Source organism: Oncorhynchus keta, unplaced genomic scaffold, assembly GCF_023373465.1.
Source record: "Oncorhynchus keta strain PuntledgeMale-10-30-2019 unplaced genomic scaffold, Oket_V2 Un_contig_22453_pilon_pilon, whole genome shotgun sequence".
NCBI classification, from domain to species: Eukaryota; Metazoa; Chordata; class Actinopteri; order Salmoniformes; family Salmonidae; genus Oncorhynchus; species Oncorhynchus keta.
In genome coordinates this window covers 1-26,487 of record NW_026282914.1, presented here as the reverse complement: position 1 = coordinate 26,487, position 26,487 = coordinate 1, and the positions used below count along the sequence as shown (strand labels likewise).

At 38.9% G+C, this 26,487-nt stretch overlaps 52 non-coding genes across 52 annotated transcripts; all 52 read right to left on the bottom strand.

The window, feature by feature from the left end:
* Positions 1 to 463: 463 nt before the first annotated feature.
* Positions 464 to 536, bottom strand: trnav-uac (transfer RNA valine (anticodon UAC)). Its single transcript has one exon. It is a non-coding gene; the product is annotated as a tRNA-Val (tRNA).
* Positions 537 to 1,351: 815 nt separating this feature from the next.
* Positions 1,352 to 1,424, bottom strand: trnav-uac (transfer RNA valine (anticodon UAC)). Its single transcript has one exon. It is a non-coding gene; the product is annotated as a tRNA-Val (tRNA).
* Positions 1,425 to 1,838: 414 nt separating this feature from the next.
* Positions 1,839 to 1,911, bottom strand: trnav-uac (transfer RNA valine (anticodon UAC)). Its single transcript has one exon. It is a non-coding gene; the product is annotated as a tRNA-Val (tRNA).
* A 96-nt stretch (positions 1,912 to 2,007) lies between these two features.
* On the bottom strand, positions 2,008 to 2,080 carry trnav-uac (transfer RNA valine (anticodon UAC)). Its single transcript has one exon. It is a non-coding gene; the product is annotated as a tRNA-Val (tRNA).
* Positions 2,081 to 3,001: 921 nt separating this feature from the next.
* trnav-uac (transfer RNA valine (anticodon UAC)) lies at positions 3,002 to 3,074 on the bottom strand. Its single transcript has one exon. It is a non-coding gene; the product is annotated as a tRNA-Val (tRNA).
* A 99-nt stretch (positions 3,075 to 3,173) lies between these two features.
* trnav-uac (transfer RNA valine (anticodon UAC)) lies at positions 3,174 to 3,246 on the bottom strand. Its single transcript has one exon. It is a non-coding gene; the product is annotated as a tRNA-Val (tRNA).
* Positions 3,247 to 4,249: 1,003 nt separating this feature from the next.
* trnav-uac (transfer RNA valine (anticodon UAC)) lies at positions 4,250 to 4,322 on the bottom strand. The gene has a single exon. It is a non-coding gene; the product is annotated as a tRNA-Val (tRNA).
* A 392-nt stretch (positions 4,323 to 4,714) lies between these two features.
* On the bottom strand, positions 4,715 to 4,787 carry trnav-uac (transfer RNA valine (anticodon UAC)). The gene has a single exon. It is a non-coding gene; the product is annotated as a tRNA-Val (tRNA).
* A 685-nt stretch (positions 4,788 to 5,472) lies between these two features.
* trnav-uac (transfer RNA valine (anticodon UAC)) lies at positions 5,473 to 5,545 on the bottom strand. The gene has a single exon. It is a non-coding gene; the product is annotated as a tRNA-Val (tRNA).
* Positions 5,546 to 6,346: 801 nt separating this feature from the next.
* On the bottom strand, positions 6,347 to 6,419 carry trnav-uac (transfer RNA valine (anticodon UAC)). Its single transcript has one exon. It is a non-coding gene; the product is annotated as a tRNA-Val (tRNA).
* Positions 6,420 to 6,841: 422 nt separating this feature from the next.
* Positions 6,842 to 6,914, bottom strand: trnav-uac (transfer RNA valine (anticodon UAC)). Its single transcript has one exon. It is a non-coding gene; the product is annotated as a tRNA-Val (tRNA).
* A 559-nt stretch (positions 6,915 to 7,473) lies between these two features.
* trnav-uac (transfer RNA valine (anticodon UAC)) lies at positions 7,474 to 7,546 on the bottom strand. Its single transcript has one exon. It is a non-coding gene; the product is annotated as a tRNA-Val (tRNA).
* Positions 7,547 to 7,821: 275 nt separating this feature from the next.
* Positions 7,822 to 7,894, bottom strand: trnav-uac (transfer RNA valine (anticodon UAC)). The gene has a single exon. It is a non-coding gene; the product is annotated as a tRNA-Val (tRNA).
* Positions 7,895 to 7,993: 99 nt separating this feature from the next.
* trnav-uac (transfer RNA valine (anticodon UAC)) lies at positions 7,994 to 8,066 on the bottom strand. The gene has a single exon. It is a non-coding gene; the product is annotated as a tRNA-Val (tRNA).
* A 597-nt stretch (positions 8,067 to 8,663) lies between these two features.
* On the bottom strand, positions 8,664 to 8,736 carry trnav-uac (transfer RNA valine (anticodon UAC)). Its single transcript has one exon. It is a non-coding gene; the product is annotated as a tRNA-Val (tRNA).
* Positions 8,737 to 8,858: 122 nt separating this feature from the next.
* On the bottom strand, positions 8,859 to 8,931 carry trnav-uac (transfer RNA valine (anticodon UAC)). The gene has a single exon. It is a non-coding gene; the product is annotated as a tRNA-Val (tRNA).
* A 98-nt stretch (positions 8,932 to 9,029) lies between these two features.
* Positions 9,030 to 9,102, bottom strand: trnav-uac (transfer RNA valine (anticodon UAC)). The gene has a single exon. It is a non-coding gene; the product is annotated as a tRNA-Val (tRNA).
* A 1,686-nt stretch (positions 9,103 to 10,788) lies between these two features.
* On the bottom strand, positions 10,789 to 10,861 carry trnav-uac (transfer RNA valine (anticodon UAC)). Its single transcript has one exon. It is a non-coding gene; the product is annotated as a tRNA-Val (tRNA).
* Positions 10,862 to 10,960: 99 nt separating this feature from the next.
* trnav-uac (transfer RNA valine (anticodon UAC)) lies at positions 10,961 to 11,033 on the bottom strand. Its single transcript has one exon. It is a non-coding gene; the product is annotated as a tRNA-Val (tRNA).
* Positions 11,034 to 11,253: 220 nt separating this feature from the next.
* Positions 11,254 to 11,326, bottom strand: trnav-uac (transfer RNA valine (anticodon UAC)). The gene has a single exon. It is a non-coding gene; the product is annotated as a tRNA-Val (tRNA).
* Positions 11,327 to 11,593: 267 nt separating this feature from the next.
* Positions 11,594 to 11,666, bottom strand: trnav-uac (transfer RNA valine (anticodon UAC)). The gene has a single exon. It is a non-coding gene; the product is annotated as a tRNA-Val (tRNA).
* A 612-nt stretch (positions 11,667 to 12,278) lies between these two features.
* On the bottom strand, positions 12,279 to 12,351 carry trnav-uac (transfer RNA valine (anticodon UAC)). Its single transcript has one exon. It is a non-coding gene; the product is annotated as a tRNA-Val (tRNA).
* Positions 12,352 to 12,813: 462 nt separating this feature from the next.
* Positions 12,814 to 12,886, bottom strand: trnav-uac (transfer RNA valine (anticodon UAC)). Its single transcript has one exon. It is a non-coding gene; the product is annotated as a tRNA-Val (tRNA).
* Positions 12,887 to 13,314: 428 nt separating this feature from the next.
* trnav-uac (transfer RNA valine (anticodon UAC)) lies at positions 13,315 to 13,387 on the bottom strand. The gene has a single exon. It is a non-coding gene; the product is annotated as a tRNA-Val (tRNA).
* Positions 13,388 to 13,658: 271 nt separating this feature from the next.
* On the bottom strand, positions 13,659 to 13,731 carry trnav-uac (transfer RNA valine (anticodon UAC)). Its single transcript has one exon. It is a non-coding gene; the product is annotated as a tRNA-Val (tRNA).
* A 310-nt stretch (positions 13,732 to 14,041) lies between these two features.
* Positions 14,042 to 14,114, bottom strand: trnav-uac (transfer RNA valine (anticodon UAC)). The gene has a single exon. It is a non-coding gene; the product is annotated as a tRNA-Val (tRNA).
* A 202-nt stretch (positions 14,115 to 14,316) lies between these two features.
* On the bottom strand, positions 14,317 to 14,389 carry trnav-uac (transfer RNA valine (anticodon UAC)). The gene has a single exon. It is a non-coding gene; the product is annotated as a tRNA-Val (tRNA).
* A 99-nt stretch (positions 14,390 to 14,488) lies between these two features.
* trnav-uac (transfer RNA valine (anticodon UAC)) lies at positions 14,489 to 14,561 on the bottom strand. The gene has a single exon. It is a non-coding gene; the product is annotated as a tRNA-Val (tRNA).
* Positions 14,562 to 15,360: 799 nt separating this feature from the next.
* On the bottom strand, positions 15,361 to 15,433 carry trnav-uac (transfer RNA valine (anticodon UAC)). The gene has a single exon. It is a non-coding gene; the product is annotated as a tRNA-Val (tRNA).
* A 428-nt stretch (positions 15,434 to 15,861) lies between these two features.
* Positions 15,862 to 15,934, bottom strand: trnav-uac (transfer RNA valine (anticodon UAC)). The gene has a single exon. It is a non-coding gene; the product is annotated as a tRNA-Val (tRNA).
* Positions 15,935 to 16,033: 99 nt separating this feature from the next.
* On the bottom strand, positions 16,034 to 16,106 carry trnav-uac (transfer RNA valine (anticodon UAC)). Its single transcript has one exon. It is a non-coding gene; the product is annotated as a tRNA-Val (tRNA).
* A 100-nt stretch (positions 16,107 to 16,206) lies between these two features.
* trnav-uac (transfer RNA valine (anticodon UAC)) lies at positions 16,207 to 16,279 on the bottom strand. Its single transcript has one exon. It is a non-coding gene; the product is annotated as a tRNA-Val (tRNA).
* A 98-nt stretch (positions 16,280 to 16,377) lies between these two features.
* trnav-uac (transfer RNA valine (anticodon UAC)) lies at positions 16,378 to 16,450 on the bottom strand. The gene has a single exon. It is a non-coding gene; the product is annotated as a tRNA-Val (tRNA).
* A 310-nt stretch (positions 16,451 to 16,760) lies between these two features.
* On the bottom strand, positions 16,761 to 16,833 carry trnav-uac (transfer RNA valine (anticodon UAC)). Its single transcript has one exon. It is a non-coding gene; the product is annotated as a tRNA-Val (tRNA).
* Positions 16,834 to 17,163: 330 nt separating this feature from the next.
* On the bottom strand, positions 17,164 to 17,236 carry trnav-uac (transfer RNA valine (anticodon UAC)). Its single transcript has one exon. It is a non-coding gene; the product is annotated as a tRNA-Val (tRNA).
* A 99-nt stretch (positions 17,237 to 17,335) lies between these two features.
* trnav-uac (transfer RNA valine (anticodon UAC)) lies at positions 17,336 to 17,408 on the bottom strand. Its single transcript has one exon. It is a non-coding gene; the product is annotated as a tRNA-Val (tRNA).
* A 293-nt stretch (positions 17,409 to 17,701) lies between these two features.
* On the bottom strand, positions 17,702 to 17,774 carry trnav-uac (transfer RNA valine (anticodon UAC)). The gene has a single exon. It is a non-coding gene; the product is annotated as a tRNA-Val (tRNA).
* A 152-nt stretch (positions 17,775 to 17,926) lies between these two features.
* On the bottom strand, positions 17,927 to 17,999 carry trnav-uac (transfer RNA valine (anticodon UAC)). Its single transcript has one exon. It is a non-coding gene; the product is annotated as a tRNA-Val (tRNA).
* A 104-nt stretch (positions 18,000 to 18,103) lies between these two features.
* On the bottom strand, positions 18,104 to 18,176 carry trnav-uac (transfer RNA valine (anticodon UAC)). Its single transcript has one exon. It is a non-coding gene; the product is annotated as a tRNA-Val (tRNA).
* A 759-nt stretch (positions 18,177 to 18,935) lies between these two features.
* trnav-uac (transfer RNA valine (anticodon UAC)) lies at positions 18,936 to 19,008 on the bottom strand. The gene has a single exon. It is a non-coding gene; the product is annotated as a tRNA-Val (tRNA).
* A 99-nt stretch (positions 19,009 to 19,107) lies between these two features.
* Positions 19,108 to 19,180, bottom strand: trnav-uac (transfer RNA valine (anticodon UAC)). The gene has a single exon. It is a non-coding gene; the product is annotated as a tRNA-Val (tRNA).
* Positions 19,181 to 19,669: 489 nt separating this feature from the next.
* trnav-uac (transfer RNA valine (anticodon UAC)) lies at positions 19,670 to 19,742 on the bottom strand. The gene has a single exon. It is a non-coding gene; the product is annotated as a tRNA-Val (tRNA).
* Positions 19,743 to 19,941: 199 nt separating this feature from the next.
* trnav-uac (transfer RNA valine (anticodon UAC)) lies at positions 19,942 to 20,014 on the bottom strand. The gene has a single exon. It is a non-coding gene; the product is annotated as a tRNA-Val (tRNA).
* A 446-nt stretch (positions 20,015 to 20,460) lies between these two features.
* trnav-uac (transfer RNA valine (anticodon UAC)) lies at positions 20,461 to 20,533 on the bottom strand. Its single transcript has one exon. It is a non-coding gene; the product is annotated as a tRNA-Val (tRNA).
* A 275-nt stretch (positions 20,534 to 20,808) lies between these two features.
* On the bottom strand, positions 20,809 to 20,881 carry trnav-uac (transfer RNA valine (anticodon UAC)). The gene has a single exon. It is a non-coding gene; the product is annotated as a tRNA-Val (tRNA).
* Positions 20,882 to 21,182: 301 nt separating this feature from the next.
* trnav-uac (transfer RNA valine (anticodon UAC)) lies at positions 21,183 to 21,255 on the bottom strand. Its single transcript has one exon. It is a non-coding gene; the product is annotated as a tRNA-Val (tRNA).
* A 428-nt stretch (positions 21,256 to 21,683) lies between these two features.
* On the bottom strand, positions 21,684 to 21,756 carry trnav-uac (transfer RNA valine (anticodon UAC)). The gene has a single exon. It is a non-coding gene; the product is annotated as a tRNA-Val (tRNA).
* A 1,107-nt stretch (positions 21,757 to 22,863) lies between these two features.
* trnav-uac (transfer RNA valine (anticodon UAC)) lies at positions 22,864 to 22,936 on the bottom strand. Its single transcript has one exon. It is a non-coding gene; the product is annotated as a tRNA-Val (tRNA).
* A 95-nt stretch (positions 22,937 to 23,031) lies between these two features.
* trnav-uac (transfer RNA valine (anticodon UAC)) lies at positions 23,032 to 23,104 on the bottom strand. Its single transcript has one exon. It is a non-coding gene; the product is annotated as a tRNA-Val (tRNA).
* A 102-nt stretch (positions 23,105 to 23,206) lies between these two features.
* On the bottom strand, positions 23,207 to 23,279 carry trnav-uac (transfer RNA valine (anticodon UAC)). The gene has a single exon. It is a non-coding gene; the product is annotated as a tRNA-Val (tRNA).
* Positions 23,280 to 24,600: 1,321 nt separating this feature from the next.
* Positions 24,601 to 24,673, bottom strand: trnav-uac (transfer RNA valine (anticodon UAC)). The gene has a single exon. It is a non-coding gene; the product is annotated as a tRNA-Val (tRNA).
* Positions 24,674 to 25,947: 1,274 nt separating this feature from the next.
* On the bottom strand, positions 25,948 to 26,020 carry trnav-uac (transfer RNA valine (anticodon UAC)). Its single transcript has one exon. It is a non-coding gene; the product is annotated as a tRNA-Val (tRNA).
* Between the last annotated feature and the right edge of the window lie 467 nt (positions 26,021 to 26,487).

Sequence of the window (26,487 nt, the reverse complement as noted above, 5' to 3'; positions counted from 1 at the left end):
TCCCCGAGTTTTACAGATATTCATTGCATGTATTCAAATTTCCAAAGATTCATTTATTTGTTGTTGATACAGCACTAACAATGTGTCAAAGAGCACTGTTTCCGCCCGGTTTCAACCAGGGACCTTTCACGTGTAAAGCAAACGTGATAACCACTACACTACAGAAACTGCTGCTAGTATTATCAGCAAGGAGTAACCCGAGTTTTACAGATATTCATTGCATGTACTTGAATTTCAAAATACAGCCATTTATGAGAACATATATTCTCTGTTGTTGATACAGAGCACTGTTGTTTCCGCCCGGTTTCGAACCAGGGACCTTTCGCGTGTAAAGCAACGTGATAACCACTACACTACAGAAACTGCTGCTAGTATTATCAGCAAGGAGTAACCCGAGTTTTACAGATATTCATTGCATGTATTTGAATTTCAAAACAGCACTTAATTATTAGAAACAGAGCACTGTTTCCGCCCGGTTTCGAACCAGGGACCTTTCGCGTGTAAAGCGAACGTGATAACCACTACACTACAGAAACTGCTGCTAGTATTATCAGCAAGGAGTAACCCGAGTTTTACAGATATTCATTGCATGTACTTGAATTTCAAAAATAAGTTATTTATTAGAAACAGAGCACTGTTTCCGCCAGGTTTCGAACCAGGGACCTTTCGCGTGTAAAGCAAACGTGATAACCACTACACTACAGAAACTGCTGCTAGTATTATCAGCAAGGAGTAACCCGAGTTTTACAGATATTCATTGCATGTACTCAAATTTCAAAAATAAGTTATTTATTGAAACAGAGCACTGTTTCCGCCCGGTTTCGAACCAGGGACCTTTCACGTGTAAAGCAAACGTGAAACCACTACACTACAGAAACTGCTGCTAGTATTATCAGCAAGGAGTAACCCGAGTTTTACAGATATTCATTGCATGTATTCAAATTTCAAAGTATTCATGAGAACATATATCTCTGTTGTACAGCACTAAATGAATGTGTCAAAGAGCACTGTTTCCGCCCGGTTTCGAACCAGGGAATTTCGCTTGTAAAGCGAACGTTATAACCACTACACTACAGAAACTGCTGCTAGTATTATCAGCAAGGAGTAACCCGAGTTTTACAGATATTCATTGCATGTACTTGAATTTCAAAAATGAGTTATTTTTTTGACACAGAGCACTGTTTCCGCCCGGTTTCAAACCAAGGAACTTTTGCGTGTAAAGCGAACGTGATAACCACTACACTACAGAAACTGCTGCTAGTACTATAAGCAAGGAGTAACCCGAGTTTTACAGATATTCATTGCATGTACTTGAATTTCAAAAATGAGTTATTTATTAGAAACAGAGCACTGTTTCCGCCCGGTTTCGAACCAAGGACCTTTCGCGTGTAAAGCGAACGTGATAACCACTACACTACAGAAACTGCTGCTAGTATTATCAGCAAGGAGTAACCCGAGTTTTACAGATATTCATTGCATGTACTTGAATTTCAAAAATAAGCTATTTATTAGAACAGCTATTCTCTGTTACAAATACAGACTTACTGGATTTGTCACTGTTTCCGCCCGGTTCGAACCGGGGACCATTCGTGTGTAAAGCAAACTTGATAACAATTAAACTAGAGAAACTGCTGCTAGAATTATTACTAGTTAACCAAATTGTACATATATTCATCGCACAAATTCGAAATTCCAACATAATGCATTTATGAAAATTCTCTGTTACAAATACAGTACTTCTTACATGTGTCAGAGACCTCTGTTTCCAAAATAAGGTATTCATGAAAGCAACTCATCTCTTTTATAAATATGTTACTTACTGCATGTGTCAAAAGTACTGTTTCCGCCCGGTTTCGAACCAGGGACCTTTCACGTGTAAAGCGAACGTGATAACCACTACACTACAGAAACTGCTGCTAGTATTATCAGCAAGGAGTAACCTGAGTTTTACAGATATTCATTGCATGTACTTGAATTTCAAAAATTTATTTATTAGAAACAGAGCACTGTTTCCGCCCGGTTTCGAACCAGGGACCTTTCGCGTGTAAAGCGAACGTGATAACCACTACACTACAGAAACTGCTGCTAGTATTATCAGCAAGGAGTACAGTTTTACAGATATTCATTGCAACTTAATTTCAAAAATGTTATTTATTAGAAACAGAGCACTGTTTCCGCCCGGTTTCGAACCAGGGACCTTTCGCGTGTAAAGCGAACGTGATAACCACTACACTAATGAAACTGCTGCTAGTTTTATCAGCAAGGAGTAACCCGAGTTTTACAGATATTCATTGCATGTACTTGAATTTCAAAAATGAGTTATTTATTAGAAACATAGCACTGTTTCCGCTCGGTTTCGAACCAGGGACCTTTCACGTGTAAAGCAAACGTGATAACCACTACACTACAGAAACTGCTGCTGGTATTATCAGCAAGGAGTAACCCGAGTTTTACAGATATTCATTGCATGTACTTGAATTTCAAAAATGAGTTATTTATTAGAAACATAGCACTGTTTCCGCTCGGTTTCGAACCAGGGACCTTTCACGTGTAAAGCAAACGTGAAAACCACTACACTACAGAAACTGCTGCTGGTATTATCAGCAAGGAGTAACCCGAGTTTTACAGATATTCATTGCATGTATTCAAATTTCAAAAATAAGCTATTTATTAGAACAGCTATTCTCTGTTAGACAGTACAGAGTCATAGAGAACTGTTTCCGCCCGGTTTCGAACCAGGGACCATTCGTGTGTAAAGCAAACTTGATAACAACTAAACTACAGAAACTGCTGCTAGTTTTATCACTTTGGAGTTAACCAAATTTACATATATTCATCGCACAAATTCGAAATTCCAACATAATGCATTTATGAAAATTCTCTGTTACAAATACAGTACTTCTTACATGTGTCAGAGACCTCTGTTTCCAAAATAAGGTATTCATGAAAGCAACTCATCTCTTTTATAAATATGTTACTTACTGCATGTGTCAAAAAGTACTGTTTCCGCCCGGTTTCGAACCAGGGACCTTTCACGTGTAAAGCGAACGTGATAACCACTACACTACAGAAACTGCTGCTAGTATTATCAGCAAGGAGTAACCCGAGTTTTACAGATATTCATTGCATGTACTTGAATTTCAAAAATGAGTTATTTATTTGAAACAGAGCACTGTTTCCGCCCGGTTTCGAACCAGGGACCTTTCGCGTGTAAAGCGAACGTGATAACCACTACACTACAGAAACTGCTGCTAGTACTATCAGCAAGGAGTAACCCGAGTTTTACAGATATTCATTGCATGTACTTGAATTTCAAAATAAGCTATTTATTAGAACAGCTATTCTCTGTTACAAATACAGTACTTACTGGATTTGTCATAGAGCACTGTTTCCGCCCCCGGTTTCGAACCAGGACCTTTCGTGTGTAAAGCAAACTTGATAACAATTAAACTGGAGAAACTGCTGCTAGAATTATTAGCTGTGGAGTAAACCAAATTGTACATATATTCATCGACCTTCATTCTCTGTTACAAATACAGTACTTCTCACATGTGTCAAGACCTCTGTTTCCAAAATAAGGTATTCATGAAAGCAACTCATCTCTTTTATAAATATGTTACTTACTGCATGTGTCATAGAAACTGTTTCCGCCCGGCTTCGAACCAGGGACCATTCGTGTGTAAAGCAAACTTGATAACTATAAACTAGAGAAACTGCTGCTAGTTTTATCAGCAAGGAGTAACCAAATTTTACATTTATTCATCGAGTTTTCCACAGATATTCATGAAAATGTTACATGTACTTCTTACATGTGTCAGAGACCTCTGTTTCCAAAATAAGGTATTCATGAAAGCAACTCATCTCTTTTATAAATATGTTACTTACTGCATGTGTCAAAAGTACTGTTTCCGCCCGGTTTCGAACCAGGGACCTTTCACGTGTAAAGCAAACGTGATAACCACTACACTACAGAAACTGCTGCTAGTATTATCAGCAAGGAGTAACCCGAGTTTTACAGATATTCATTGCATGTACTTGAATTTCAAAAAATGAGTTATTTATTAGAAACAGAGCACTGTTTCCGCGCCAGTTTCGAACCAGGGACCTTTCGCGGGTAAAGTCAACGTGATAACCACTACACTACAGAAACTGCTGCTAGTATTATCAGCAAGGAGTAACCCGAGTTTTACAGATATTCATTGCATGTACTTGAATTTCAAAAATGAGTTATTTATTAGAAACAGAGCACTGTTTCCGCCCGGTTTCGAACCAGGGACCTTTCGCGTGTAAAGCGAACGTGATAACCACTACACTACAGAAACTGCTGCTAGTACTATCAGCAAGGAGTAACCCGAGTTTTACAGATATTCATTGCATGTACTCGAATTTCAAAAATAAGCTATTTATTAGAACAGCTATTCTCTGTTACAAATACAGTACTTACTGGATTTGTCATAGAGAACTGTTTCCGCCCGGCCTCGAACCGGGGACCATTCGTGTGTAAAGCAAACTTGATAACAATTAAACTGGAGAAACTGCTGCTAGAATTATTATCAGCAAATTGTACATAGTTCACCACGAGTTTTCCAACATAATCCATATTCATTGCAGTACTTCTCACATGTGTCAGAGACCTTGTTTCCAAAATAAGGTATTCATGAAAGCAACTCATCTCTTTTATAAATAGTTACTTACTGCATGTGTCAAAAAGTACTGTTTCCGCCCGGTTTCGAACCAGGGACCTTTCGCGTGTAAAGCGAACGTGATAACCACTACACTACAGAAACTGCTGCTAGTATTATCAGCAAGGAGTAACCCGAGTTTTACAGATATTCATTGCATGTACTCGAATTTCAAAAATAAGCTATTTATTAGAACAGCTATTCTCTGTTAAAATACAGTACTAACTGGATTTGTCACTGTTTCCGCCCGGTTTCGAACCAGGGACCATTCGTGTGTAAAGCAAACTTGATAACAATTAAACTGGAGAAACTGCTGCTAGAATTATTACTGTGGAGTAAACCAAATTTACATATATTCATTGCACGTACCGAAATTCCAACATAATCCATTTATGAAAATTCTCTGTTACAAATACAGTACTTCTCACATGTGTCAGAGACCTCTGTTTCCAAAATAAGGTATTCATGAAAGCAACTCATCTCTTTTATAAATATGTTACTTACTGCATGTGTCAAAAGTACTGTTTCCGCCCCGGTTTCGAACCAGGGACCTTTCGTGTGTAAAGCAAACGTGATAACCACTACACTACAGAAACTGCTGCTAGAATTATCACTGTGAATTAACCAATCTTCGAAAGCTCCAACATAATGCATTCATCAGCAAGGAGTAACCTCTGTTTTACAGATATTCATTGCATGTACAGAGACCTCTGTTTCCAAAATAAGGTATTCATGAAAGCAACTCATCTCTTTTATAAATATGTTACTTACTGAATGTGTCAAAGAGCACTGTTTCCGCCCGGTTTCGAACCAGGGACCTTTCGCGTGTAAAGCGAACGTGATAACCACTACACTACAGAAACTGCTGCTAGTATTATCAGCAAGGAGTAACTTGAGTTTAACAGATATTCATTGCATGTACTTAAATTTCAAAAATGAGTTATTTATTAGAAACAGAGCACTGTTTCTGCCCGGTTTCAAACCAGGGACCTTTCACGTGTAAAGCGAACGTGATAACCACTACACTACAGAAACTGCTGCTAGTACTATCAGCAAGGAGTAACCCGAGTTTTACAGATATTCATTGCATGTACTTTTCAAAATAAGCTATTTAAAAATTTCTTTGATTACAGACTAACAAGAGAACTGAGCACTGTTTCCGCCCGGTTCAAACCCAGGGACCTTTCGTTGTAAAGCAAACGTGATAACCACTACACTACAGAAACTGCTGCTAGTATTATCAGCAAGGAGTAACCCGAGTTTTACAGATATTCATTGCATGTACTTGAATTTCAAAATGAGTTATTTATTAGAAACAGAGCACTGTTTCCGCCCGGTTTCAACCAGGGACCTTTCGCGTGTAAAGCAACGTGATAACCACTACACTACAGAAACTGCTGCTAGTATTATCAGCAAGGAGTAACCCGAGTTTTACAGATATTCATTGCATGTACTTGAATTTCAAAAATGAGTTATTTATTAGAAACAGAGCACTGTTTCCGCCCGGTTTCGAACCAGGGACCTTTCGTGTAAAGCAAACGTGATAACCACTACACTACAGAAACTGCTGCTAGTATTATCAGCAAGGAGTAACCCGAGTTTTACAGATATTCATTGCATGTACTTGAATTTCAAAAATGAGTTATTTATTAGAAACAGAGCACTGTTTCCGCCCGGTTTCGAACCAGGGACCTTTCGCGTGTAAAGCGAACGTGATAACCACTACACTACAGAAACTGCTGCTAGTACTATCAGCAAGGAGTAACCCGAGTTTTACAGATATTCATTGCATGTACTTCGAATTTCAAAAATAAGCTATTTATTAGAACAGCTATTCTCTGTTACAAATACAGTACTTACTGGATTTGTCAACAGAGAACTGTTTCCGCCCGGCCTCGAACCGGGGACCATTCGTGTGTAAAGCAAACTTGATAACAATTAAACTAGAGAAACTGCTGCTAGAATTATTACTGTGGAGTAAACCAAATTGTACATATATTCATCGCACAAATGCAACATAATCCATTTATGAAAATTATCTGTTACAAATACAGTACTTCTCACATGTGTCAGAGACCTCTGTTTCCAAAATAAGGTATTCATGAAAGCAACTCATCTCTTTTATAAATATGTTACTTACTGCATGTATCAAAAAGTACTGTTTCCGCCCGGTTTCGAACCAGGGACCTTTCGCGTGTAAAGCGAACGTGATAACCACTACACTACAGAAACTGCTGCTAGTATTATCAGCAAGGAGTAACCCGAGTTTTACAGATATTCATTGCATGTACTTGTATTTCAAAAATGAGTTATTTATTAGAAAAAAGAGCACTTATTCCACACGGTTTCGAACCAGGGACCTTTCGCGTGTAAAGCGAACGTGATAACCACTACACTACAGAAACTGCTGCTAGTACTATCAGCAAGGAGTAACCCGAGTTTTACAGATATTCATTGCATGTACTCGAATTTCAAAAATGAGTTATTTATTATAAACAGAGCACTGTTTCCGCACGGTTTCGAACCAGGGACCTTTCGCGTGTAAAGCAAACGTGATAACCACTACACTACAGAAACTGCTGCTAGTATTATCAGCAAGGAGTAACCCGAGTTTTACAGATATTCATTGCATGTATTCGAATTTCCAAAATAATCTATTTATGAAAATTCTCTGTTACAAATACAGTACTTCTTACATGTGTCAGAGACCTCTGTTTCCAAAATAAGGTATTCATGAAAGCAACTCATCTCTTTTATAAATATGTTACTTACTGCATGTGTCAAAAAGTACTGTTTCCGCCCGGTTTCGAACCAGGGACCTTTCACGTGTAAAGCGAACGTGATAACCACTACACTACAGAAACTGCTACTAGTACTATCAGCAAGGAGTAACCCGAGTTTTACAGATATTCATTGCATGTACTCGAATTTCAAAAATTATTTATTTATTAGAAACAGAGCACTGTTTCCGCCCGGTTTCGAACCAAGGAACTTTCGCGTGTAAAGCGAACGTGATAACCACTACACTACTGAAACTGCTGCTAGTATTATCAGCAAGGAGTAACCCGAGTTTTACAGATATTCATTGCATGTATTCGAATTTCCTGATACAGCACTAAATGAATGTGTCAAAGAGCACTGTTTCCGCCCGGTTTCGAACCAGGGACCTTTCGCGTGTAAAGCAAACGTGATAACCACTACACTACAGAAACTGCTGCTAGTATTATCAGCAAGGAGTAACCCGAGTTTTACAGATATTCATTGCATGTACTTGAATTTCAAAAATTATTTATTTATTAGAAACAGAGCACTGTTTCCGCCCGGTTTCGAACCAGGGACCTTTCGCGTGTAAAGCAAACGTGATAACCACTACACTACAGAAACTGCTGCTAGTTTTATCAGCAAGGAGTAACCCGAGTTTTACAGATATTCATTGCATGTACTTGAATTTCAAAAATGAGTTATTTATTAGAAACAGAGCACTGTTTCCGCACCGGTTTCGAACCAGGGACCTTTCGCGTGTAAAGCGAACGTGATAACCACTACACTACAGAAACTGCAGCTAGTACTATCAGCAAGGAGTAACCCGAGTTTTACAGATATTCATTGCATGTACTCGAATTTCAAAAATAAGCTATTTATTAGAACAGCTATTCTCTGTTACAAATACAGTACTTACTGGATTTGTCATAGAGAACTGTTTCCGCCCGGCCTCGAACCAGGGACCATTCGTGTGTAAAGCAAACTTGATAACAATTAAACTACAGAAACTGCTGCTAGAATTATCACTGTGGAGTAACCAAATTGTACATATATTCATTGCATGTTCGAAATTCCAACATAATCCATTTATGAAAATTCTCTGTTACAAATACAGTACTTCTCACATGTGTCAGAGACCTCTGTTTCCAAAATAAGGTATTCATGAAAGCAACTCATCTCTTTTATAAATATGTTACTTACTGCATGTGTCAAGAGAACTGTTTCCGCCCGGTTTCGAACCAGGGACCTTTCGCGTGTAAAGCAAACGTGATAACCACTACACTACAGAAACTGCTGCTAGTATTATCAGCAAGGAGTAACCAAATTTTACAGATATTCATTGCATGTACTTCCAACATAATGATTTATTTCTCTGTTAAAATACAGCACATAAATTTATTCAAAACAGAGCACTGTTTCCGCCCGGTTTCGAACCAGGGACCTTTCACGTGTAAAGCGAACGTGATAACCACTACACTACAGAAACTGCTGCTAGTATTATCAGCAAGGAGTAACCCGAGTTTTACAGATATTCATTGCATGTACTTGAATTTCAAAAATGATTATTTATTAGAAACAGAGCACTGTTTCCGCCCGGTTTCGAACCAGGGACCTTTCGCGTGTAAAGCAAACGTGATAACCACTACACTACAGAAACTGCTGCTAGTATTATCAGCAAGGAGTAACCCGAGTTTTACAGATATTCATTGCATGTACTTGAATTTCAAAAATGAGTTATTTATTAGAAACAGAGCACTGTTTCCGCCCGGTTTCGAACCAGGGACATTTCGCGTGTAAAGCAAATGTGATAACCACTACACTACTGAAACTGCTACTAGTACTATCAGCAAGGAGTAACCCGAGTTTTACAGATATTCATTGCATGTACTCGAATTTCAAAAATAAGCTATTTATTAGAACAGCTATTCTCTGTTACAAATACAGACTTACTGGATTTGTCACTGTTTCCGCCCGGTTTCGAACCAGGGACCATTCGTGTGTAAAGCAAACTTGATAACCATTAAACTACAGAAACTGCTGCTAGTATTATTACTGTGGAGTAAACCAAATTGTAATATTCATCGCACAAATTCGAAATTCCAACATAATCCATTTATGAAAATTCTTTTACAAATATTACATTGCATGTACTCAGAGACCTCTGTTTCCAAAATAAGGTATTCATGAAAGCAACTCATCTCTTTTATAAATATGTTACTTACTGCATGTGTCAAAGAGCACTGTTTCCGCCCGGTTTCGAACCAGGGACCTTTCACAAACTGATAACTACTAAACTAGAGAAAGTGCTGCTCGAATTATTACTGTGGAGTAAACCAAATTTTACATTTATTCATTGCACGAATTCGAAATTCCAACATAATCCATTTCTGAAAATTCTCTGTTACAAATACAGTACTTCTTACATGTGTCAGAGACCTCTGTTTCCAAAATAAGGTATTCATGAAAGCAACTCATCTCTTTTATAAATATGTTACTTACTGCATGTGTCAAAAAGTACTGTTTCCGCCCGGTTTCTAACCAGGGACCTTTCGCGTGTAAAGCGAACGTGATAACCACTACACTACAGAAACTGCTGCTAGTACTATCAGCAAGGAGTAACCCGAGTTTTACAGATATTCATTGCATGTACTCGAATTTCAAAAATAAGTTATTTATTAGAAACAGAGCACTGTTTCCGCACCGGTTTCGAACCAGGGACCTTTCGCGTGTAAAGCGAACGTGATAACCACTACACTACAGAAACTGCAGCTAGTACTATCAGCAAGGAGTAACCCGAGTTTTACAGATATTCATTGCATGTACTCAAATTTCAAAAATAAGCTATTTATTTATTCTGTTACAAATACAGTAACTGGATTTGTCAGAGCACTGTTTCCGCCCGGTTTCGAACCAGGGACCATTCGTGTGTAAAGCAAACTTGATAACCAATAAACTACAGAAACTGCTGCTAGTATTATCACAAGGAGTAACCAAATTTTACATTTATTCATCGCACGAATTCAGAAATCCAACATAATCCATTTATGAAAATTCTCTGTTACAAATACAGTACTTCTCACATGTGTCAGAGACCTCTGTTTCCAAAATAAGGTATTCATGAAACAACTCATCTCTTTTATAAATATGTTACTTACTGATGTGTCAAAAGCACTGTTTCCGCCCGGTTTCGAACCAGGGACCTTTCGCGTGTAAAGCAACGTGATAACCACTACACTACAGAAACTGCTGCTAGTATTATCAGCAAGGAGTAACCCGAGTTTTACAGATATTCATTGCATGTACTTGAATTTCAAAAATGATTTATTTATTAGAAACAGAGCACTGTTTCCACCCGGTTTCGAACCAGGGACCTTTCGCGTGTAAAGCGAACGTGATAACCACTACACTACAGAAACTGCTGCTAGTACTATAAGCAAGGAGTAACCCGAGTTTTACAGATATTCATTGCATGTACTTGAATTTCAAAAATGAGTTATTTATTAGAAACAGAGCACTGTTTCCGCCCGGTTTCGAACCAAGGACCTTTCGCGTGTAAAGCGAACGTGATAACCACTACACTACAGAAACTGCTGCTAGTATTATCAGCAAGGAGTAACCCGAGTTTTACAGATATTCATTGCATGTACTTGAATTTCAAAAATAAGCTATTTATTAGAACAGCTATTCTCTGTTACAAATACAGTACTTCTTACATGTGTCAGAGACCTCTGTTTCCAAAATAAGGTATTCATGAAAGCAACTCATCTCTTTTATAAATATGTTACTTACTGCATGTGTCAAAAAGTACTGTTTCCGCCCGGTTTCGAACCAGGGACCTTTCACGTGTAAAGCGAACGTGATAACCACTACACTACAGAAACTGCTGCTAGTACTATCAGCAAGGAGTAACCCGAGTTTTACAGATATTCATTGCATGTACTCGAATTTCAAAAATGATTTATTTATTAGAAACAGAGCACTGTTTCCGCCCGGTTTCGAACCAAGGAACTTTCGCGTGTAAAGCGAACGTGATAACCACTACACTACAGAAACTGCTGCTAGTACTATCAGCAAGGAGTAACCCGAGTTTTACAGATATTCATTGCATGTACTCAATTTCAAAAATTAATTTATTAGAAACAGAGCACTGTTTCCGCCCGGTTTCGAACCAGGGACCTTTCGCGTGTAAAGCAAACGTGATAACCACTACACTACAGAAACTGCTGCTAGTATTATCAGCAAGGAGTAACCCGAGTTTTACAGATATTCATTGCATGTATTCAATTTCAACTAAATGAATGTGTCAAAGAGCACTGTTTCCACCCGGTTTCGAACCAGGGACATTTCGCATGTAAAGCGAACTTGATAACCACTACACTACAGAAACTGCTGCTAGTATTATCAGCAAGGAGTAACTTGAGTTTAACAGATATTCATTGCATGTACTTAAATTTCAAAAATGAGTTATTTATTAGAAACAGAGCACTGTTTCTGCCCGGTTTCAAACCAGGGACCTTTCACGTGTAAAGCGAACGTGATAACCACTACACTACAGAAACTGCTGCTAGTACTATCAGCAAGGAGTAACCCGAGTTTTACAGATATTCATTGCATGTACTCGAATTTCAAAAATTATTATTTATTAGAAACAGAGCACTGTTTCCGCCCGGTTTCGAACCAGGGACCTTTCGCGTGTAAAGCAACGTGATAACCACTACACTACAGAAACTGCTGCTAGTACTTATCAGCAAGGAGTAACCCGAGTTTTACAGATATTCATTGCATGTATTCTAATTTCCTGATACAGCACTAAATGAATGTGTCAAAGCGGACTGTTTCCGCCCGGTTTCGAACCAGGGACCTTTCGCGTGTAAAGCAAACGTGATAACCACTACACTACAGAAACTGCTGCTAGTTTTACCAGCAAGGAGTAACCCGAGTTTTACAGATATTCATTGCATGTACTTGAATTTCAAAAATTATTTATTAGAAACAGAGCACTGTTTCTGCCCGGTTTCGAACCAAGGAACTTTCGCGTGTAAAGCGAACGTGATAACCACTACACTACTGAAACTGCTGCTAGTATTATCAGCAAGGAGTAACCCGAGTTTTACAGATATTCATTGCATGTATTCGAATTTCCTGATACAGCACTAAATGAATGTGTCAAAGCGGACTGTTTCCGCCCGGTTTCGAACCAGGGACCTTTCACGTGTAAAGCAAACGTGATAACCACTACACTACAGAAACTGCTGCTAGTATTATCAGCAAGGAGTAACCCGAGTTTTACAGATATTCATTGCATGTATTCAATTTCAAAAAAGTTATTTATTATATTCTCTGTTGTTGATACAGAAACAGAAAGCACTGTTTCCGCCCGGTTTCGAACCAGGGACCTTTCGCGTGTAAAGCGAACGTGATAACCACTACACTACAGAAACTGCTGCTAGTACTATCAGCAAGGAGTAACCCGAGTTTTACAGATATTCATTGCATGTACTCGAATTTCAAAAATAAGCTATTTATTAGAACAGCTATTCTCTGTTACAAATACAGTACTTACTGGATTTGTCATAGAGAACTGTTTCCGCCCGGCCTCGAACCAGGGACCATTCGTGTGTAAAGCAAACTGATAACACTTAAACTACAGAAACTGCTGCTAGTATTATCAGCAAGGAGTAAACCAAATTGTACATATATTCATTGCATGTAATTCGAAATTCCAACATAATGCATTTATGAAAATTCTCTGTTACAAATACAGTACTTCTTACATGTGTCAGAGACCTCTGTTTCCAAAATAAGGTATTCATGAAAGCAACTCATCTATTTTATAAATATGTTACTTACTGCATGTGTCAAAAAGTACTGTTTCCGCCCGGTTTCGAACCAGGGACCTTTCACGTGTAAAGCGAACGTGATAACCACTACACTACAGAAACTGCTGCTAGTATTATCAGCAAGGAGTAACCCGAGTTTTACAGATATTCATTGCATGTACTCGAATTTCAAAAATGATTTATTTATTAGAAACAGAGCACTGTTTCCGCCCGGTTTCGAACCAGGGACCTTTCACGTGTAAAGCAAACGTGATAACCACTACACTACAGAAACTGCTGCTAGTTTTATCAGCAAGGAGTAACCCGAGTTTTACAGATATTCATTGCATGTACTTGAATTTCAAAAATGATTTATTTATTAGAAACAGAGCACTGTTTCCGCCCGGTTTCGAACCAGGGACCTTTCGCGTGTAAAGCGAACGTGATAACCACTACACTACAGAAACTGCTGCTAGTACTATCAGCAAGGAGTAACCCGAGTTTTACAGATATTCATTGCATGTATTCAATTTCCTGATACAGCACTAAATGAATGTGTCAAAGAGCACTGTTTCCGCCCGGTTTCGAACCAGGGACCTTTCACGTGTAAAGCAAACGTGATAACCACTACACTACAGAAACTGCTGCTAGTATTATCAGCAAGGAGTAACCCGAGTTTTACAGATATTCATTGCATGTATTCAAATTTCAAAAAAAGTTCATGAGAACATTTTCTCTGTTGTTGATACAGCACTAACTGAATGTGTCAAAGAGCACTGTTTCCGCCCGGTTTCGAACCAGGGACCTTTCGCGTGTAAAGCAAACGTGATAACCACTACACTACAGAAACTGCTGCTAGTTTTATCAGCAAGGAGTAACCCGAGTTTTACAGATATTCATTGCATGTACTTGAATTTCAAAAATAAGCTATTTATTAGAACAGCTATTCTCTGTTACAAATACAGTACTTCACTGTTTCCAAAATAAGGTATTCATGAAAGCAACTCATCTCTTTTATAAATATGTTACTTACTGCATGTGTCAAAAAGTACTGTTTCCGCCCGGTTTCGAACCAGGGACCTTTCACGTGTAAAGCGAACGTGATAACCACTACACTACAGAAACTGCTGCTAGTACTATCAGCAAGGAGTAACCCGAGTTTTACAGATATTCATTGCATGTACTTGAATTTCAAAAATGAGTTATTTATTAGAAACAGAGCACTGTTTCCGCCCGGTTTCGAACCAGGGACCTTTCGCGTGTAAAGCGAACGTGATAACCACTACACTACAGAAACTGCTGCTAGTATTATCAGCAAGGAGTAACCCGAGTTTTACAGATATTCATTGCATGTACTTGAATTTCAAAAATGAGTTATTTATTAGAAACAGAGCACTGTTTCCGCCCGGTTTCAACCAGGGACCTTTCGCGTGTAAAGCAAACGTGATAACCACTACACTACAGAAACTGCTGCTAGTACTATCAGCAAGGAGTAACCCGAGTTTTACAGATATTCATTGCATGTATTCATGATACAGCACTAAATGAATGTGTCAAAGAGCACTGTTTCCGCCCGGTTTCAACCAGGGACCTTTCACGTGTAAAGCAAACGTGAAAACCACTACACTACAGAAACTGCTGCTAGTTTTATCAGCAAGGAGTAACCCGAGTTTTACAGATATTCATTGCATGTACTTGAATTTCAAAAATGAGGTATTTATTAGAAACAGAGCACTGTTTCCGCGCCGGTTTCGAACCAGGGACCTTTCGCGTGTAAAGCGAACGTGATAACCACTACACTACAGAAACTGCTGCTAGTATTATCAGCAAGGAGTAACCCGAGTTTTACAGATATTCATTGCATGTACTTGAATTTCAAAAATGAGGTATTTATTAGAAACAGAGCACTGTTTCCTCGCCGGTTTCGAACCAGGGACCTTTCGCGTGTAAAGCGAACGTGATAACCACTACACTACAGAAACTGCTGCTAGTATTATCAGCAAGGAGTAACCCGAGTTTTACAGATATTCATTGCATGTACTTCAAATTTCAAAAAAGATGAGAACATTATTTATGATACAGCAAACAGAAAGCACTGTTTCCGCCCGGTTTCGAACCAGGGACCTTTCGCGTGTAAAGCGAACGTGATAACCACTACACTACAGAAACTGCTGCTAGTATTATCAGCAAGGAGTAACCCGAGTTTAACAGATATTCATTGCATGTACTCGAATTTCAAAAATAAGCTATTTATTAGAACAGCTATTCTCTGTTACAAATACAGTACTTACTGGATTTGTCATAGAGAACTGTTTCCGCCCGGCCTCGAACCGGGGACCATTCGTGTGTAAAGCAAACTTGATAACAATTAAACTAGAGAAACTGCTGCTAGAATTATCACCGTGGAGTTAACCAAATTGTACATATATTCATCGCACAAATTCGAAATTCCAACATAATGCATTTATGAAAATTCTCTGTTACAAATACAGTACTTCTTACATGTGTCAGAGACCTCTGTTTCCAAAATAAGGTATTCATGAAAGCAACTCATCTCTTTTATAAATATGTTACTTACTGCATGTGTCAAAAAGTACTGTTTCCGCCCGGTTTCGAACCAGGGACCTTTCACGTGTAAAGCGAACGTGATAACCACTACACTACAGAAACTGCTGCTAGTATTATCAGCAAGGAGTAACCCGAGTTTTACAGATATTCATTGCATGTACTTGAATTTCAAAAATGATTTATTTATTAGAAACAGAGCACTGTTTCCGCCCGGTTTCGAACCAGGGACCTTTCGCGTGTAAAGCGAACGTGATAACCACTACACTACAGAAACTGCTGCTAGTACTATCAGCAAGGAGTAACCCGAGTTTTACAGATATTCATTGCATGTACTTCGAATTTCAAAAATACAGCATTTATTAGAAACAGAGCACTGTTTCCGCCCGGTTTCGAACCAGGGACCTTTCGCGTGTAAAGCGAACGTGATAACCACTACACTACAGAAACTGCTGCTAGTATTATCAGCAAGGAGTAACCCGAGTTTTACAGATATTCATTGCATGTACTTGAATTTCAAAAATGATTTATTATTAGAAACAGAGCACTGTTTCCGCCCGGTTTCGAACCAGGGACCTTTCGCGTGTAAAGCGAACGTGATAACCACTACACTACAGAAACTGCTGCTAGTACTATCAGCAAGGAGTAACCCGAGTTTTACAGATATTCATTGCATGTATTCGAATTTCCTGATACAGCAAAAATGAATGTGTCAAAAGCACTGTTTCCGCCCGGTTTCGAACCAGGGACCTTTCACGTGTAAAGCAAACGTGATAACCACTACACTACAGAAACTGCTGCTAGTATTATCAGCAAGGAGTAACCCGAGTTTTACAGATATTCATTGCATGTATTCAAATTTCAAAAAAAACTATTCATGAGAACATTATTCTCTTTGAATACAGCACTAACTGAATGTGTCAAAGAGCACTGTTTCCGCCCGGTTTCGAACCAGGGACCTTTCGCGTGTAAAGCAAACGTGATAACCACTACACTACAGAAACTGCTGCTAGTTTTATCAGCAAGGAGTAACCCGAGTTTTACAGATATTCATTGCATGTACTTGAATTTCAAAAATAAGCTATTTATTTATTCTCTGTTAAAATACAGAGCACTGTTTCCAAAATAAGCATGAAAGCAACTCATCTCTTTTATAAATATGTTACCATGTGTCAAAAGGGAACCAGGGACCTTTCACGTGTAAAGCGAACGTGATAACCACTACACTACAGAAACTGCTGCTAGTATTATCAGCAAGGAGTAACCCGAGTTTTACAGATATTCATTGCATGTATTCAATTTCAAAAGCACTAAATTTATGTGTCAAAGAGCACTGTTTCCGCCCGGTTTCGAACCAGGGACCTTTCACGTGTAAAGCGAACGTGATAACCACTACACTACAGAAACTGCTGCTAGTATTATCAGCAAGGAGTAACCCGAGTTTTACAGATATTCATTGCATGTACTTGAATTTCAAAAATGAGTTATTTATTAGAAACAGAGCACTGTTTCCGCCCGGTTTCGAACCAGGGACCTTTCGCGTGTAAAGCGAACGTGATAACCACTACACTACAGAAACTGCTGCTAGTACTATCAGCAAGGAGTAACCCGAGTTTTACAGATATTCATTGCATGTACTTGAATTTCAAAAAAATGAATGTGAAAAGAGCACTGTTTCCGCCCGGTTTCGAACCAGGGACCTTTCACGTGTAAAGCAAACGTGATAACCACTACACTACAGAAACTGCTGCTAGTATTATCAGCAAGGAGTAACCCGAGTTTTACAGATATTCATTGCATGTATTCAAATTTCCAAAAAAAGCTATTCATTATATTTCTGTATACAGACTAACTGAATGTGTCAAAGAGCACTGTTTCCGCCCGGTTTCGAACCAGGGACCTTTCGCGTGTAAAGCAAACGTGATAACCACTACACTACAGAAACTGCTGCTAGTATTATCAGCAAGGAGTAACCCGAGTTTTACAGATATTCATTGCATGTACTTGAATTTCAAAAATAAGTTTCTTTATTACTTCTTACATGAAACAGAGCTCATCTCTTTTATAAATGTTACTTACTGCATGTGTCAAAAGTACTGTTTCCGCCCGGTTTCGAACCAGGGACCTTTCACGTGTAAAGCGAACGTGATAACCACTACACTACAGAAACTGCTGCTAGTACTATCAGCAAGGAGTAACCCGAGTTTTACAGATATTCATTGCATGTACTCAATTTCAAAATACAGCACTATTTATTTATTAGAAACAGAGCACTGTTTCCGCCCGGTTTCGAACCAGGGACCTTTCACGTGTAAAGCGAACGTGATAACCACTACACTACAGAAACTGCTGCTAGTATTATCAGCAAGGAGTAACCCGAGTTTTACAGATATTCATTGCATGTACTCAAATTTCAAAAATGAGTTATTTATTAGAAACAGAGCACTGTTTCCGCCCGGTTTCGAACCAGGGACCTTTCACGTGTAAAGCAACGTGATAACCACTACACTACAGAAACTGCTGCTAGTATTATCAGCAAGGAGTAACCCGAGTTTTACAGATATTCATTGCATGTATTCAATTTCCTGATTTATTTATTGAAAAAGAGCACTGTTTCCGCCCGGTTTTCGAACCAGGGACCTTTCACGTGTAAAGCAACGTGATAACCACTACACTACAGAAACTGCTGCTAGTATTATCAGCAAGGAGTAACCCGAGTTTTACAGATATTCATTGCATGTACTCGAATTTCAAAAATAAGCTATTTATTAGAACAGCTATTCTCTGTTACAAATACAGTACTTACTGGATTTGTCATAGAGAACTGTTTCCGCCCGGCCTCGAACCAGGGACCATTCGTGTGTAAAGCAAACTTGATAACAATTAAACTACAGAAACTGCTGCTAGAATTATCACTGTGGAGTAACCAAATTGTACATATATTCATCGATATTCAAATTCCAACATAATGCATTTATGAAAATTCTCTGTTACAAATACAGTACTTCTTACATGTGTCAGAGACCTCTGTTTCCAAAATAAGGTATTCATGAAAGCAACTCATCTCTTTTATAAATATGTTACTTACTGCATGTGTCAAAAGTACTGTTTCCGCCCGGTTTCGAACCAGGGACCTTTCACGTGTAAAGCGAACGTGATAACCACTACACTACAGAAACTGCTGCTAGTATTATCAGCAAGGAGTAACCCGAGTTTTACAGATATTCATTGCATGTACTTGAATTTCAAAAATGATTTATTTATTAGAAACAGAGCACTGTTTCCGCCCGGTTTCGAACCAGGGACCTTTCGCGTGTAAAGCGAACGTGATAACCACTACACTACAGAAACTGCTGCTAGTATTATCAGCAAGGAGTAACCCGAGTTTTACAGATATTCATTGCATGTACTTGAATTTCAAAAAAGTAGTTATTTATTAGAAACAGAGCACTGTTTCCGCCCGGTTTCAAACCAGGGACCTTTCGCGTGTAAAGCAACGTGATAACCACTACACTACAGAAACTGCTGCTAGTACTATCAGCAAGGAGTAACCCGAGTTTTACAGATATTCATTGCATGTATTCGAATTTCCTGATACAGCACTAAATGAATGTGTCAAAGAGCACTGTTTCCGCCCGGTTTCGAACCAGGGACCTTTCACGTGTAAAGCAAACGTGATAACCACTACACTACAGAAACTGCTGCTAGTATTATCAGCAAGGAGTAACCCGAGTTTTACAGATATTCATTGCATGTATTCAAATTTCCAAAAAAAGTTATTCATGAGAACATATATTCTCTGTTGTTGATACAGCACTAACTGAATGTGTCAAAGAGCACTGTTTCCGCCCGGTTTCGAACCAGGGACCTTTCGCGTGTAAAGCAAACGTGATAACCACTACACTACAGAAACTGCTGCTAGTTTTATCAGCAAGGAGTAACCCGAGTTTTACAGATATTCATTGCATGTACTCGAATTTCAAAAATAAGCTATTTATTAGAACAAACAAATACAGTACTTCTTACATGTGTCAGAGACCTCTGTTTCCAAAATAAGGTATTTGAAAGCAGATCTCTTTTATAAATATGTTACTTACTTGTGTCAAAAGTACTGTTTCCGCCCGGTTTCGAACCAGGGACCTTTCACGTGTAAAGCGAACGTGATAACCACTACACTACAGAAACTGCTGCTAGTACTATCAGCAAGGAGTAACCCGAGTTTTACAGATATTCATTGCATGTACTCGAATTTCAAAAATGATTTATTTATTAGAAACAGAGCACTGTTTCCGCCCGGTTTCGAACCAGGGACCTTTCGCGTGTAAAGCAACGTGATAACCACTACACTACAGAAACTGCTGCTAGTACTATCAGCAAGGAGTAACCCGAGTTTTACAGATATTCATTGCATGTATTCGAATTTCCTGATACAGCACTAAATGAATGTGTCAAAGAGCACTGTTTCCGCCCGGTTTCGAACCAGGGACCTTTCACGTGTAAAGCAAACGTGATAACCACTACACTACAGAAACTGCTGCTAGTATTATCAGCAAGGAGTAACCCGAGTTTTACAGATATTCATTGCATGTACTTGAATTTCAAAAATGAGTTATTTATTAGAAACAGAGCACTGTTTCCGCCCGGTTTCGAACCAGGGACCTTTCGCGTGTAAAGCGAACGTGATAACCACTACACTACAGAAACTGCTGCTAGTACTATCAGCAAGGAGTAACCCGAGTTTTACAGATATTCATTGCATGTATTCGAATTTCCTGATACAGCACTAAATGAATGTGTCAAAGAGCACTGTTTCCGCCCGGTTTCGAACCAGGGACCTTTCACGTGTAAAGCAAACGTGATAACCACTACACTACAGAAACTGCTGCTAGTATTATCAGCAAGGAGTAACCCGAGTTTTACAGATATTCATTGCATGTACTTGAATTTCAAAAATGAGTTATTTATTAGAAACAGAGCACTGTTTCCGCCCGGTTTCGAACCAGGGACCTTTCGCGTGTAAAGCGAACGTGATAACCACTACACTACAGAAACTGCTGCTAGTATTATCAGCAAGGAGTAACCCGAGTTTTACAGATATTCATTGCATGTACTTGAATTTCAAAAATGAGTTATTTATTAGAAACAGAGCACTGTTTCCGCGCCGGTTTCGAACCAGGGACCTTTCGCGTGTAAAGCGAACGTGATAACCACTACACTACAGAAACTGCTGCTAGTATTATCAGCAAGGAGTAACCCGAGTTTTACAGATATTCATTGCATGTATTGAATTTCAAAAAAAGCTATTCATTATATTCTCTGTTATATACAACTAACTGAATGTGTCAAAGAGCACTGTTTCCGCCCGGTTTCGAACCAGGGACCTTTCGCGTGTAAAGCAAACGTGATAACCACTACACTACAGAAACTGCTGCTAGTACTATCAGCAAGGAGTAACCCGAGTTTTACAGATATTCATTGCATGTACTCGAATTTCAAAAATAAGCTATTTATTAGAACAGCTATTCTCTGTTACAAATACAGTACTTACTGGATTTGTCATAGAGAACTGTTTCCGCCCGGTTTCGAACCAGGGACCATTCGTGTGTAAAGCAAACTTGATAACAATTAAACTACAGAAACTGCTGCTAGAATTATCACTGTGGAGTAAACCAAATTGTACATATATTCATCGCACAAATTCGAAATTCCAACATAATGCATTTATGAAAATTCTCTGTTACAAATACAGTACTTCATTGCATGTGTCAGAGACCTCTGTTTCCAAAATAAGGTATTCATGAAAGCAACTCATCTCTTTTATAAATATGTTACTTACTGCATGTGTCAAAAGTACTGTTTCCGCCCGGTTTCGAACCAGGGACCTTTCACGTGTAAAGCGAACGTGATAACCACTACACTACAGAAACTGCTGCTAGTACTATCAGCAAGGAGTAACCCGAGTTTTACAGATATTCATTGCATGTACTTGAATTTCAAAACTAAATTTATTAGAAACAGAGCACTGTTTCCACGCCGGTTTCGAACCAGGGACCTTTCGCGTGTAAAGCGAACGTGATAACCACTACACTACAGAAACTGCTGCTAGTATTATCAGCAAGGAGTAACCCGAGTTTTACAGATATTCATTGCATGTACTTGAATTTCAAAAAATGAGTTATTTATTAGAAACAGAGCACTGTTTCCGCGCCAGTTTCGAACCAGGGACCTTTCGCGGGTAAAGTCAACGTGATAACCACTACACTACAGAAACTGCTGCTAGTATTATCAGCAAGGAGTAACCCGAGTTTTACAGATATTCATTGCATGTACTCGAATTTCAAAAATGATTTATTTATTAGAAACAGAGCACTGTTTCCGCCCAGTTTCGAACCAAGGAAATTTCGCGTGTAAAGCGAACGTGATAACCACTACACTACAGAAACTGCTGCTAGTACTATCAGCAAGGAGTAACCCGAGTTTTACAGATATTCATTGCATGTATTCGAATTTCCTGATACAGCACTAAATGAATGTGTCAAAGAGCACTGTTTCCGCCCGGTTTCGAACCAGGGACCTTTCACGTGTAAAGCAAACGTGATAACCACTACACTACAGAAACTGCTGCTAGTATTATCAGCAAGGAGTAACCCGAGTTTTACAGATATTCATTGCATGTATTCAAATTTCCAAAAAAAGTTATTCATGAGAACATATATTCTTTATTAACTGAATGTGTCAGAGCACTGTTTCCGCCCGGTTTCGAACCAGGGACCTTTCACGTGTAAAGCAAACGTGATAACCACTACACTACAGAAACTGCTGCTAGTTTTATCAGCAAGGAGTAACCCGAGTTTTACAGATATTCATTGCATGTACTTGAATTTCAAAAATAAGCTATTTATTAGAACAGCTATTCTCTGTTACAAATACAGTACTTCTTAGTGTCAGAGACCTCTGTTTCCAAAATAAGGTATTCATGAAAGCAACTCATCTCTTTTATAAATATGTTACTTACTGCATGTGTCAAAAAGTACTGTTTCCGCCCGGTTTCGAACCAGGGACCTTTCACGTGTAAAGCGAACGTGATAACCACTACACTACAGAAACTGCTGCTAGTACTATCAGCAAGGAGTAACCCGAGTTTTACAGATATTCATTGCATGTACTCGAATTTCAAAAATTATTTATTAGAAACAGAGCACTGTTTCCGCCCGGTTTCGAACCAGGGACCTTTCGCGTGTAAAGCGAACGTGATAACCACTACACTACAGAAACTGCTGCTAGTACTTATCAGCAAGGAGTAACCCGAGTTTTACAGATATTCATTGCATGTACTTGAATTTCAAAAAATTTATTTATTTATTAGAAACAGAGCACTGTTTCCGCCCGGTTTCGAACCAGGGACCTTTCACGTGTAAAGCGAACGTGATAACCACTACACTACAGAAACTGCTGCTAGTATTATCAGCAAGGAGTAACCCGAGTTTTACAGATATTCATTGCATGTATTCGAATTTCCTGATACAGCACTAAATGAATGTGTCAAAGAGCACTGTTTCCGCCCGGTTTCGAACCAGGGAATTTCGCGTGTAATGCAAACGTGATAACCACTACACTACAGAAACTGCTGCTAGTTTTATCAGCAAGGAGTAACCCGAGTTTTACAGATATTCATTGCATTTACTTGAATTTCAAAAATGAGTTATTTATTAGAAACAGAGCACTGTTTCCGCGCCGGTTTCGAACCAGGGACCTTTCGCGTGTAAAGCGAACGTGATAACCACTACACTACAGAAACTGCTGCTAGTTTTATCAGCAAGGAGTAACCCGAGTTTTACAGATATTCATTGCATGTATTCGAATTTCCTGATACAGCACTAAATGAATGTGTCAAAGAGCACTGTTTCCGCCCGGTTTCGAACCAGGGACCTTTCACGTGTAAAGCAAACGTGATAACCACTACACTACAGAAACTGCTGCTAGTATTATCAGCAAGGAGTAACCCGAGTTTTACAGATATTCATTGCATGTATTCAAATTTCAAAAAGCTATTCATGAGAACATATATTTATACAGCACTAACTGAATGTGTCAAAGAGCACTGTTTCCGCCCGGTTTCGAACCAGGGACCTTTCGCGTGTAAAGCAAACGTGATAACCACTACACTACAGAAACTGCTGCTAGTATTATCAGCAAGGAGTAACCCGAGTTTTACAGATATTCATTGCATGTACTCGAATTTCAAAAATAAGCTATTTATTAGAACAGCTATTCTCTGTTACAATACAGTACTTACTGGATTTGTCATAGAGAACTGTTTCCGCCCGGCCTCGAACCGGGACCATTCGCGTGTAAAGCAAACTTGATAACAATTAAACTAGAAACTGCTGCTCGAATTATTACTGTGGAGTAAACCAAATTGTACATATATTCATCGCACGAATTCGAAATTCCAACATAATCCATTTATGAAAATTCTCTGTTACAAATACAGTACTTCTCACATGTGTCAGAGACCTCTGTTTCCAAAATAAGGTATTCATGAAAGCAACTCATCTCTTTTATAAATATGTTACTTACTGCATGTGTCAAAAAGTACTGTTTCCACCCGGTTTCGAACCAGGGACCTTTCACGTGTAAAGCGAACGTGATAACCACTACACTACAGAAACTGCTGCTAGTATTATCAGCAAGGAGTAACCCGAGTTTTACAGATATTCATTGCATGTACTCGAATTTCAAAAATGATTTATTTATTAGAAACAGAGCACTGTTTCCGCCCGGTTTCGAACCAGGGACCTTTCGCGTGTAAAGCGAACGTGATAACCACTACACTACAGAAACTGCTGCTAGTACTATCAGCAAGGAGTAACCCGAGTTTTACAGATATTCATTGCATGTATTCGAATTTCCTGATACAGCACTAAATGAATGTGTCAAAGAGCACTGTTTCCGCCCGGTTTCGAACCAGGGACCTTTCACGTGTAAAGCAAACGTGAAAACCACTACACTACAGAAACTGCTGCTAGTATTATCAGCAAGGAGTAACCCGAGTTTTACAGATATTCATTGCATGTATTCAAATTTCAAAAAAAAAACAATCATTATATTTATGTATACAGCACTAACTGAATGTGTCAAAGAGCACTGTTTCCGCCCGGTTTCGAACCAGGGACCTTTCGCGTGTAAAGCAAACGTGATAACCACTACACTACAGAAACTGCTGCTAGTTTTATCAGCAAGGAGTAACCCGAGTTTTACAGATATTCATTGCATGTACTCGAATTTCAAAATAAGCTATTTATTAGAACAGCTATTCTCTGTTACAAATACAGTACTTCTTATGTGTCAGAGACCTCTGTTTCCAAAATAAGGTAATAAATATGTTACTTACTGCATGTGTCAAAAGAGCACTGTTTCCGCCCGGTTTCGAACCAGGGACCTTTCATGTAAAGCAACGTGATAACCACTACACTACAGAAACTGCTGCTAGTACTATCAGCAAGGAGTAACCCGAGTTTTACAGATATTCATTGCATGTATTGAATTTCAAAAATGTGTCAAAGAGCACTGTTTCCGCCCGGTTTCGAACCAGGGACCTTTCACGTGTAAAGCAAACGTGATAACCACTACACTACAGAAACTGCTGCTAGTATTATCAGCAAGGAGTAACCCGAGTTTTACAGATATTCATTGCATGTACTTGAATTTCAAAATGATTTATTTATTAGAAACAGAGCACTGTTTCCGCCCGGTTTCGAACCAGGGACCTTTCGCGTGTAAAGCAAACGTGATAACCACTACACTACAGAAACTGCTGCTAGTATTATCAGCAAGGAGTAACCCGAGTTTTACAGATATTCATTGCATGTACTTGAATTTCAAAAATGATTTATTTATTAGAAACAGAGCACTGTTTCCGCCCGGTTTCGAACCAGGGACCTTTCGCGTGTAAAAGCGAACGTGATAACCACTACACTACAGAAACTGCTGCTAGTATTATCAGCAAGGAGTAACCCGAGTTTTACAGATATTCATTGCATGTATTCAAATTTCAAAAATGAGAACATATATTCTCTGTTGTTGATACAGCACTAACTGAATGTGTCAAAGAGCACTGTTTCCGCCCGGTTTCGAACCAGGGACCTTTCGCGTGTAAAGCAAACGTGATAACCACTACACTACAGAAACTGCTGCTAGTTTTATCAGCAAGGAGTAACCCGAGTTTTACAGATATTCATTGCATGTACTCGAATTTCAAAAATAAGCTATTTATTAGAACAGCTATTCTCTGTTACAAATACAGTACTTACTGGATTTGTCATAGAGAACTGTTTCCGCCCGGCCTCGAACCGGGGACCATTCGTGTGTAAAGCAAACTTGATAACAATTAAACTAGAGAAACTGCTGCTAGAATTATCACCGTGGAGTTAACCAAATTGTACATATATTCATCGCACAAATTCGAAATTCCAACATAATGCATTTATGAAAATTCTCTGTTACAAATACAGTACTTCTTACATGTGTCAGAGACCTCTGTTTCCAAAATAAGGTATTCATGAAAGCAACTCATCTCTTTTATAAATATGTTACTTACTGCATGTGTCAAAAAGTACTGTTTCCGCCCGGTTTCGAACCAGGGACCTTTCACGTGT